The following is an 11909-nucleotide window of genomic DNA, read 5'->3' as shown; positions in this document are numbered from 1 at the left end:
CTAATTTCTAGAATCTGGCATAAAAAAGTTTAAACTTTTTCCAGAAACAGCCTCAAATTTCCAGAATCCCACCACCTTAATCCCTCTGACCACTACGAAAATCATCGAAAAAACCAAACCTTCAAAGGAAAATTCAATCTATTCCTAGAAAACAACAAAATTCAACCAAAAATTCTTAAAAAATATTCTCAGAATTTCAAAAACCAAAATTCAATCAAACCCTTAATATTAAACCGAAAATCAAACAAAACCTAAAACCTAAACAAAAATTCCAAAAATAAATCAAACCAAACCCTCGAAATTAAAACTTCTAGAAAATTTCCTAATCCCAGAAACACCAAAGAATACCTAAAAATCAAAACTCAAAAATTGAACCTCTAAAACTCGAGACCAAGACTAAAAAATTTCTATGTGACTGATTGCTAGAAATTTGATATATTGTTGCTTGTATTGCTGATTGCTTCTTATGTATCTACTTCTATTGCTAGTTATTGCTTCTTTTCCATACTTGATTATGATTTCAAGGTTCTTTATATAAGGATTCAGCCTTTTTCAAATTGGAAACAATTTAATTCTATCAAATCTAGGAAAATTTCCCAAGACTTTTCCTTTGTGTAAGCTATCCCTTTTTTCAATAGATTGAGTGATTGTACTTTTTATATAAAGCTTGTAAGTGCATAGATCAAGTAATAAAGTGGAATATTCTAAGTATCATCTCCTCAGAGATTATTAAATGTAGTGTTGTGTAGTTCACAAGTAACAAAAGTGAAAGGTTGAGATCCTATATATAAACAAATGAATATTCAAGGTTTTAAGGTTACAAGATTTCAGTAAAGATTAAAAATGATTTGTAGATAGGTTCTAAATTTCACCAACTATCATTTGAAAAGCAAAGATTAATGCCAACAACTAATCCTACAACCTAAACTCAAAAGATTGCAAAATAAAGTTTTAAAATATTGTAGACAAGATGCTAAATTGCTTTGAAATTAAATAAATGTTGCATGAAAGAAATTAAAGATCAAGAAAGAACATGTAGTCGAATCTTGCAAAGAAATAAGGAAATTTGGATCTACCTTGGTAAAAAGAATGCTTTGCCAAAATTAAAGAAAACAAGAATAAAATTTTGAAAACAAGAAAACTAGAAAAGAAATCTTTGAATGAAAACACGTTTTGATTGAAAAGATTGAAAGAATAAGAACTTGGTAATTGGTAAATCTATCACCTTAGACAATACCTTAACTAAAAGGAAATAAAGAACTAAAAAGCTAAAAGAAAGAAGAGAAGGTAGGAAAAGGATGATGAAACAAGTGAATGGCCTTACCTATTTATAAGTATTGGTTTGGCCAAGGGGGATAGGTGTACAAAAAATTGAATTTGATTAAAATACTAAAGGTTGATCCTATCTTAATACTCAAAAAGTCCTAGCCAAACATGGTCTTTTCCTCTTTGGAGAGTTTGGCTGAATAGGGGATCTAAGAAAGCAATCTTGGTTGTTAATCTTTATATAATTCAATCTTGATTCAAATTCTTTCATGTGATTGGCTAAGGTTTGGGATTTCAAGACTAATTTGATTTTTCATCAGTTATCCTGATAATTATTTTACACATCCCTTGTTTTATCAAAACTCTTCATTGGATGAGCTAAAGAGTCCATCATGAGTACAAATCACTCTTGGCCAAATAAAGGATAGTTCTTGGTGTTTTGAAAATTTTCAATGCTAAGCAAAAGAGTCTTCTTTAGATAAAATCTTCATTGGCCGACTGGATTGAGCTCATAGAGTTTATGGTCTTGCAACTTCTCCTTCTACCTTGTATGGCTGAATATGATAGAGTCCAAGTGCAAGTCATTCTCTTCATGGCTAAACAAAAGAAAGCATGCTAGTCTCAAAATTCTACCTTGGCCAAATAGATTAGGAGCCAAATGGGCTTGTGTATTGAATTTAGACCAATGGTGAGTGACATTGTGCTTGCATGGTTGGATCGAATGTGAGCATTGCATGATTACATGTATGGCTTGCATGAAAATGAATCTTGTACTTAAAAAACCTAAAGCCATGAAAATAGCATGAAAAGAACCAAAAATCATCCAAAATTTTAAATTTAGCATCGTTTTAACATGTAAAAACTATATATTTTTTGGTACTATCACACCCCCACACTTGAATCTTGGCTTTCCCTTAAACAAAATCTCAGACATCCTTAGAGTAGAAAATTGTACAGAACTCTTTAACATGTTCTATTGCATAACACAAAGTTAAGAATAATTATAGAGTCACAAGAAAGTTTTTCAAAAGCAAACTTTCAATAATTTATGCTAATCATACATACAAATCTATTCTATCTTTAAATCATGAATATAACTCAAGTAAATAGAATTTAAACATATTTCAATTTAAAAGTAGAATAGGCTTCATATGTCCACTTTCCCTATCCCTCTCCACTAATGTTGACTTATATATTCAACTTAAGATCAAAAAGTCTTTTAGGCTTGTAATGGAAGGCTTAGGTCAAGGTAGGAAAAATTGAATTTTTAGGTTTAAAACCCTAAGCTTACTTTTTTTAAAAAAAAACTTCTTGGATTTTGAATTAATTGGGAGCTCTTTTTAAGACTTTGACTTGTAAAGGCATTCTTTATTGCTTTTTATTTTTGGCATTTTTTTATTTGAATGATTGCTATTTTTGGCTTTATTAGGCTTTACCTTTACTTTTGTTGATTGTCATGCTTTCCTTGCACATCTCTCTCTCCCAAATATAAGAATATGTCTATGATAAACAAGTAAGCACAGTTGGTTAGGATAAAAAAAAGGATAATAATCAAAGAAAAGGCTTATTTAGCTTGTAATGTATTTAACTAAACAAAGAAAATGATTAATATAGAGACTCAAAATAAGGGTACTAGGGATGCATGATCAAAATAGGGCTTGAAAAAGGCTCAAATAGTATCAAAAACTATGTATCTTATTTCTTGAGTTAAATGTAGTCTATGATTTTGCCTTAAGGGTTAAGTAGGTGAATTCTAGAGTACTTATTCAAATATTAAATTTCATACGAATCCATATTTCACAAACCTTTACAAAAATTATAGCATTTCATATAAAGAGAATAAAAAAGCGTGCATAAGAATCATATTCAAAGTAAATACATGCTTAAGAATTTTTTCAAGTTTCACTATATCTATACTTAAACTCCATATCATACTTTAGTCATTCAAGAGAATATTTATAATTTCCAACTAAGTAAATATCATAACAAAGTTTAGCAAGTCAATTTGGTTTTGAAAGAATAGATGAGTTGAAATCAAAAGTTTTCTTTTTCCCCCACACTTAAATGGAACCATATATCAAGAAACTCAAAGGAAAAAGAAATACTCCCCACAATTCTTCAAGGTTGAATATGCATCTTTCTTGCTTTTCTTCATCCTTAAAAAAAACTCAAACAAAAACATTAAAACATACATATCCTAAAGAAAATAAAAGAAATCAAGAAATCACAACCATTAAAGTAGAACTTGGGTTACCTTTCAAGCAGCGGTAGTTTTGGTCAAGCTTGACCATCCCTAAATTTATACAAAATCCTTTCATCTGTTAAGAGGGAGTTTCCCTTGTTGCTTTATTCTTTATGGTATAACATAAACAAACTTAGCGTGAAGAGATAGGCTAACTCTTTTAGCTGGGATTACATAAACTAAGCTTGAGTTTTTGGAAGGGTTAACAATATTGGAGCTTAGGTTTGCTAAGTTTTTCAGATGGTCAAAAGGCTTTATTAATAGGTTTTTAGGGTTTCTTTAAATTCCCTAATTGCACTAACACCTTCTTTATTTCTTATTACACTATACCTTGCAAACACAAATTACATTGTCAAAGTGTTTGAACCTAAAGGTAATGCTAGCCTTAATACATCTTTCAGGGCTTTTACAATGAATAAAAAAGGTCAATCGAAAAGTAAGGGAGCTTCATCATCCTCAATGTCTAAAATAGCAAAATCCATAGAGAAAACATATTTTCTAATTTTCACCAAGAAATATTTTAGCATTCTTTATGGTAACTTAGCATATTGATTTGCAAACTTAATGTTGAATGTAGGAGGTTTTAGCTTTCCATAACCTAGTTGCATAAAAATATTCATAGGTATTAAATTCATGCTAGAACTAAGATCACAAAGAGCGTCAAAAAATTTCAATATTTTAATCATGTAAGGTATAGTAAAACTCTCAGGATCTTTTAATATTTTGGGTAAGAGTTGTTGATGCTTAGGGTTACACTCATCTAAGAATGGGCTTCTTTTAGTTCTTTGAGCAAATTTTTTGGAATAGGCCTTGAGGCAGGTAGGTTAACATTGAAACACTACCTATACATTTTGACAGTCATCCTTAGCCTTTGTTGAACTTCCTTTTGAGGATTTTCTTTTTAGGGTTGCTTCTTATGCATTACCATTGCTCCTTGGTTATTTTTGGCAGACGCACCTTGAGCTATCTCCTCAAGCGAAATACTTTTTACTAATATTTTCCCTACTTGTAGTTGTATTTTCCTTTCTTCATGAGACCATTTAATGTATTCTTTTAGATCTTTCTCTTAGTCCATATCACCATTTTCTTCTTAGGGCCCTTCTCATAGGTTTCAATAGCTTTAGGGGCCATTAATGCTATGGGGCCAAAACCCTCTAAAGCTCTACCAAGTCTTAAAAGCTCTTCATCCTCAAAAATATCCTCCATTCTAATAAAATTCACTTCAAGTTGTCTTTCAAAGCTGGGTAGGTTGACAATATAGGTTTATCATCTTTCTCATTAGAATCATCTATCCTAACATCCCCCATGGAATATATTGCATTGCATCCCTATTTACCTTATCTTTTTAGGTTGGTTTTAATGTTATTAGATAGGGTACCTACTGAACGATTTGTTACGGCTTGGGCAAGTTGACTTATTTGATTTTCTAGGTTTTTTATGTATGCAGCTAGGCTTTGAATGCTGCACTGTTAGCTTGCATCACCTAGTCAACATGTCCTTAAGGGTAGATTTTTTTTCTTAGGGTTGGTTATTGTTTAGTGGATTACGGTAGTTATTGATTTGGTTATTGATGGCTTGGTGGTTTGGATGATTCCAAGAAAAGTTATAGTGGTTTCACTAGCTAGAATTGTAGGTATTGCTATAGGGATTATGGTTTGATTTATTTTTTTGAATATAGTGGATAGGTTCTACCCTATATTAGCATTTTTTTGAAGAATGAGGACCTTCACATATGTCACAAGATATAAAAGGACTTTGTATAGCATTAATAGGGTTGGCTTGTATTTGGTTTCCTAAGGCTTCAATCTTTTTTGTAAGGGCAACCAATTAAAAGTTAATGGAAGTAATAGTATCAACTTTAAATAAACCAACAAATTTTTTATTGTTATTTCTTTCCATGCCTCATTAGTAATTATTGGTAGCCATCTCTTTTGTTATCTTATTAGCCTCTTTAAGAGTCTTGATCATTATAGCCCTTCCAACAATTAAATCTAAAATGGTTCTCATAGTTGGTGTGAGACCATTGTAAAATATCTAAATTTGGAGCCATTTGGATAAACCATGATGTGGGCATTTTCTAAGTAATTCTTTAAATCTCTTTCATTCACATATAAGGTTTCACCATTAGCCTATAGAAAAGTGGTAATCTCATTCCTTAACTTTGTAGTATTTGTTGGTTGAAAAACTTTGCCAAAAATTTATGAACTAGATCATCCCATGTTGTAATTGAGCCTAGTAATAAAGAAGACAACCAACTTTTCACTATTCCTGAGAAAAAAAAAAGGAAATAATCTTAGTTTAATAGCCTTATCAGAAACACCATTGTAACGAAAAATATCATAAAGTTTAACAAAATTAGAAAAATTGTATATTTAGATCATTGTTTGGTAGTCATCAAAACTGACAGAAGTTTGGATTATTTGTATAATTGAAGGCTTTATCTCAAAGTTATTGGCTTGAATGGCTGGCCTTCAGATGGATGGCTGAAAACCATCTACATTAGGAACTAAATAGTCCCTCAAAATTCTTTGCCCTTTATTATTTGCATTCGCCATAGGAGTAGGTGTTGGTGGTGTTGATTGCTTTTTTTCTTTTTCTTCTAAAAGTTTTATTTATCGCTTGATCAATTGGAGCTTAGTCAACACATTTAAATCTGTGAATGCAAATAAGAAAAAAATCAAAGAAAGTAAAAGAAAAAAAAACAAAAATAAAAATAAGAGTTTATATTATAGAAGCTTAAGAATTCCTTATTGATATTGCAAACACTGCTATAATCCTCAACAATGATGCCAAAAACTTGATTGTTGCTTTTTATATAGAGCCTAAGAATTCTTTATTAATGTTGTGCACAGTTCAAGTAATAAAGTAGAGTATTCCAAGTATTGTCTTCTCAGGGATTATAGAATGTAGTGTTGGTAGTTCATAAATACCAAAGTTGAAAGACTTAGATTCTATATCTAAACAAATAAATGTTCAGAGTTTTAGGGTTACAGAGTTTCAATAAAGATTAAAAGCGATATGTAAGTAGGGTTTTAAACTTTACTAATTGTCACTTGGCAAGCAAAGACTAATGTCAACAACTAATCCTAAAGGCTAAACTCAAAAGATTGCAAAGTAAAGATTTAAAAGATTGTAGACAAGATGGTGAAATGCTTTAAAAGTAAATAAATGTTGCATGAAAGAAATTAAAGATAAAAAATGAACATGTAGTAGAATCTTGCAAAGAAAATAAAAAAATTTGGATGAATCTTGGTAAAATGAATGCTTTACCAAAATTAAAGAAAACAAAAACAAGATTTTGCAAACAAGAAAACAAGAAAAGAAATATTTAAATGAAAACACTTTTTGATTGAAAAAGATTTAAAGAACAAAAACTTTGTAATTAGCAAATTTGTCACCTATGCCAATACCTTAACTAAAAAGAAATAAAGAACTAAGAAGCTAAAAGAAAAAAGAGAAGTGAAGAGAGGGATGATGAAACAAGTGAATAGTTTTGCCTATTTATAGGCATATTTTCAACCAAAAGGGATAAGTGTACTAGAAATTGAATTTGATTCAAATATTAAAGGATAATCATATCTTAATTTTCAAAAAGTCCTAGCTGAAAATGGTTTCTTCCTCTTTGGAGAGTTTGGCTGAATAGGAGGTTTTAGGAAGCAATCTTGGCCTTTGATCTTTGTAGCATTCAATCTTGATTCAAACTCCTTCATGTGATCGACTAAGGCTTGAGATTTCAATACTAATTTGATTTTTCATCAATTATCTTGATAATTATCTTGCGTATTTTTTGCTTTATCAAAACTCTTCATTGGATGAGTTAAAGAGTCCATCATAAGCACAAATCACTATTGGCCAAATAAAAGAGAGTTTTTAGTGACTCGAAATTCTTCAATACTAAGCAAAGAGTCCTTTTTGGATGAAATCTTTTTTTGACGAATGGAATGAGCTTGTAGAGTTCATGGTCTTGTAACTTCTCTTTTTTCCTTGTATGGTCAAATATGATAGAGTCAAAGTGCAAGTCATTCTCTTCATGGCTAAGTAAAAAAAGCATGCTTGTCTCAAAATTCTACATTGGCCGAATGGATTTGGAGCCAAGTGGACTTGTGCATGCTTGAATTTTGACCAATGGTCGGGGCATTGTGCTTGCATGGTTAGGCTGAATGTAAGTTTTGCATGATTACATGTACGGCTTGCATGGAAACGAATCTTGTGCTTGAAAACTTAAAGCCTTGAAAATAGCATGAAAAGCATAAAAAATTATCCAAAATTTTAAATTTTAGCACTTTTTTAACATGTAAAAACTATACATATTTTATTACTATCATTAAGCCTCAAGAGTTTCCCATGCATCATTAGTTAATAAATTCTAGAATTTAAGGTAGAATCTAGGACTTGGATTCAAGATCGAATATGCCACTCCTTTTTGCCAAAGTCTACATGATTTTCTTCTTCTGATTTCTTTTTCTTTTGACTAATTTTAACCAAAACAAGATTAAACCACAATATTAAAACTAAAATTAAAATATCATAATCCAAATTAAAATTAAAAATAAAATTAAATAAAAATTAACATCTTTTTTTTGGGCTTTTAATCTTTTGGATCTAACATCTTATATTGAGGCCCAAAATTTGAAGCCCAATGAATTTCAAAGCAAAATGAGGTGTCTACAATGTAATGACAATTCAAGAATGTTAATGCATGTAACAACTTATTAAAATGAAAGACGAATGCATGAAAATGGGTCCAAGGTTGGCCTTTAGGGTTTAAGGTTTGGTTTAGGGGTTTGGGACTTAGGTTAGGGTTTAGCATTTGGTTAGGGTTTAGGGTTTGGTTTAGGGTTTGAAAGTTTGAAGGTTTGAATGAGTGATGTATGCAACAAAATTATTAAACATGGTATCAATGCCAAATGTAAATATTTGATGCATAAAATATGACTAAATAGAAAGCCAAAACTTAAAGCAAATTCATAGACATTTCATAAACTAACCATGCATGCAAAAACCTAACCAAAAGATAATCAAACACTCAGGGTCAAGGAAAAGACCAAAGTTTGGCCAAGCCATGGACAAGGTAAGAACCGAAACCTCCATGGCTATTTGAACATTTCTTGTATTAACCAAACATATGGGACTATTTGTCCACCATTTCACTCAACATAAACACATGAAAACAAAGTTAAATCCTACTATAAAAACTTACTCATTCAACAATTATTTCTTTGGAAAATTTTTGTTAAGCACATAGAAAATATAATATTTAACTAGTAACACAAACAAGCATTTGATTACATGTCAACTTCTTGGCCAAGGAACACATTAGAGGTCTTGGATAAACAATGGAAGTGTTTGGCCAAGAACCTATCATAGCCTATCCATAAGCATTTGATCATTTCTCCTATCTAAGACATGCATCAAACATTTGAAAAAGTAACTTGTGAAAGTATTTTATTATCAAATTATTTTCATCAAATATGTAAGAAACTACTAAGAAAAAACATATTAGAAACACACATACTTGCCAAACAAGCAACATAACCCATAAAATTAGTAAACTATCATGCAAATAATAATCAATACAACCATAATCACAACATGATACACCAATCCTAGCAAGCAAACCACATAAACAAACCCAAAGAAGGTTTGGCTATGGCATGGAAGAACTTGGCTGAACCTCTAATAATGGACTTATTGGTATTTTTTTATCTTCTTTACTTCAAACCATACTACTAATTTAGTTGGTTAAATTTATTGGATCAATCATGGGACTATAGAAGAAAACAACTATGGGGAGAGCTGTTCTCTCTTGGAAAATCACAAAAATCAAAGAAAACTAATATAAATGAACATGAAAATGTGCATGAAAAGCATGGAAATAAGGTGGAGGGATTATACCTTCAAAACTTGCTTCATTTTTTTTTTCGGCCCTATGTGATGAATTTAAAGATCAAACAATGATCCTTTAGCCTTTGATCAAATTTCATCTAATGGTTAAACCCTTCTACATGTTTTTTCATCAAACAAGCACCTTTCACCCTAGGATCTAAACTCTTGAAACATCAAAGGCTCAAAATGAATGTAGTATAAATTTTGACTTTTAATGTAGTTGACTTTATAGGAAAATATTAATTTGTCCCCATTACAAATTTGAACATTTCGCATGATTTTCTTAAAGACTTATGATCCCACTTTTTTTTTATGATTTTAATGCACTAAAAATAATAAAATAACACTTAATCATGATTTAAAGTTTTTCATGGAAAACCACCTTAGAAAAATCAAATTACAAAAATATCTTTAAGGGTATTTTGGTAATTGCAACATTTTTGAGGTGCAATCAAGGTTTTTAATACATCAAAAATCATAAAATAATGTTTAATCATGATTTGGAGCTTTTTGTAAAATTGACCTCAGAAAGTTAAATTACAAAAATACCTCTAAAGGGTATTTTAGTAATTTGAATCCCTTTGAGATGCAATCAGAGTTTTTAATGTATCAAAAGTCATGAAATTTTATCAATACATGATCTGAATGATTTCACAAAAAATCAACTTTGAAAAGATCAAATTACTAAAATACCCTTAAAGGGCATTTTGGTAATTTTAGCCCTCTCAAGGTACAATCATAGCTTTCAGTGCATAAAATCACAATATTATTAACCTTAAGCCTTTATAATCCTCTTTAGTGGTGAGTTCCAAGGGTTGGCCTAAGCCCAACTAGGTTTGATCGATTTTGACTAGATTTGACTTTATTTAACTAAGTTTGATTAAGTTTGACTAAGGAACATTCGAGTCAATTTGGTTCAAAATTCAATTTTGAAAATTTGTCAACGTTAAATAAACATTGTATTTGAAATGGGTTGGACTTTAAAAACTTCACAACTGGCTAGAATTTATCCAAAACAAAATTAAGTATCTACAGCTACCCGTTTTTATATATTTTTAAGAATAAAAAAAATGCAAAGACAAAGACATCAATTTTATCTCGAACTAAGGCTTGAGGGGTTTTTTTTTTTGGGGGGCCATAAGAGGTTTTAAAAACTTTAAAAGTTTTCCTTTTTGAAATATTCCTCATAAACAAGAGTTTTGAAACTTTAAAAATCTTCACTTTGAAAAGCTCTACTAAATAGAGGCTTTGAAACTTTAAAAATCTTATAATTGAAAAGCTCATCTAAATAGAGGCTTTAAAATTTTAAAAATCTCATTTTTGGAAAGTTTCTCTATATAGAGGTTTTGAAACTTTAAAAACATTTCATTTTTGGAAAACTCCTTTAAACAAAGGCTTCAGTCCAAAATACTTAACGATGTTGAATCTTTGCTTTCTTTAATTGACGTGGCTAAAGGCAACCTCCATCACTTAACTCTAACTGTCATTAACTAAATTATGCTATTGAATTGCAAGAAAGATTTTTTAATCTCATATTTATACAGTGTAAATAAATGGCAGTTCCATATATCATATCTAGAAATTATGGTTGTGTGAATTAACTTAATGTGAATGTTTATGTATGAAAATTTTTAAAATTATGTAACTTACATTCAAATTGAAAATCAAAATCATTTTTTAAAAAATAACTAAAATTGTGAACGTTATCATATTCAAATTCAATTTTAATTTAATATTTTATCACTTGCATTCTTAATTATTTAATTATAATACTATTTATGATATATTTGCAATTTTGTAAATTTTGTTTTCAAAAAGTTTGATTACCGTATGATATGAAGATTTAAACAAAACATTGCTCAATAAAATACTAATTTATGTGTGTTTACAAATATTTTAAATAGGTAAAACTATCATGTGAATTGCGAACTTAATATGCTAATTAGTCTATACTAGTTTTATATAATGATGGTAACGAAGCGGATATTTGCTATTTTGTAGGTATCCATATTCAAATCCATTTAATATTCATAATATTCGAATCCATTTAAATGTCAATTTAACTTTAATATCACTATCCAAATTCGAATTTATTTAAATAAAACACTATTCATTTTAATATTCAAATTCGTTAAAATATTTATTTATTTAAATTTTTTATCAAAATATAAAATAAAAAAAAATTAATTAAAAATTTAAATTTACTCTTAATTAATAATAAATAATTGTTACTTGTTAAAGTTCGAAACCTTCTATAATAGTAAAATTTTATATATTTTATATATATAAATAGGTAAATAATTTGAATGTAAATTTGAATATCGATTACTATTTATTAACACATAAATAAATTTAAATATTAGATATTTAGAGGATAATATTTATATTTTATCTAAATTTATCATAAATAATAAATTTTTTATTCAAATATATTAATTATCTTTTTATAACTATTCAAATATGCTATAAACAAATCAAATAATAATAAATATTCATTTATTTGCTATTTAGTACC

At 29.3% G+C, this 11909-nt stretch overlaps 1 non-coding gene across 1 annotated transcript; it reads left to right on the top strand.

Moving 5' to 3' along the window:
- The first annotated feature begins 5564 nt into the window (after nucleotides 1-5564).
- Nucleotides 5565-5670, top strand: LOC149514091 (small nucleolar RNA R71). The gene has a single exon (XR_016329454.1). It is a non-coding gene; the product is annotated as a small nucleolar RNA R71 (small nucleolar RNA).
- Nucleotides 5671-11909: the final 6239 nt, after the last annotated feature.

Source organism: Durio zibethinus, chromosome 17 (assembly GCF_047325235.1).
Source record: "Durio zibethinus cultivar Kanyao isolate XHJ-2024 chromosome 17, ASM4732523v1, whole genome shotgun sequence".
NCBI lineage: Eukaryota > Viridiplantae > Streptophyta > Magnoliopsida > Malvales > Malvaceae > Durio > Durio zibethinus.
The sequence above is the reverse complement of the archived record's forward strand: the minus strand, read 5'-3'. Positions and strand labels throughout refer to the sequence as shown.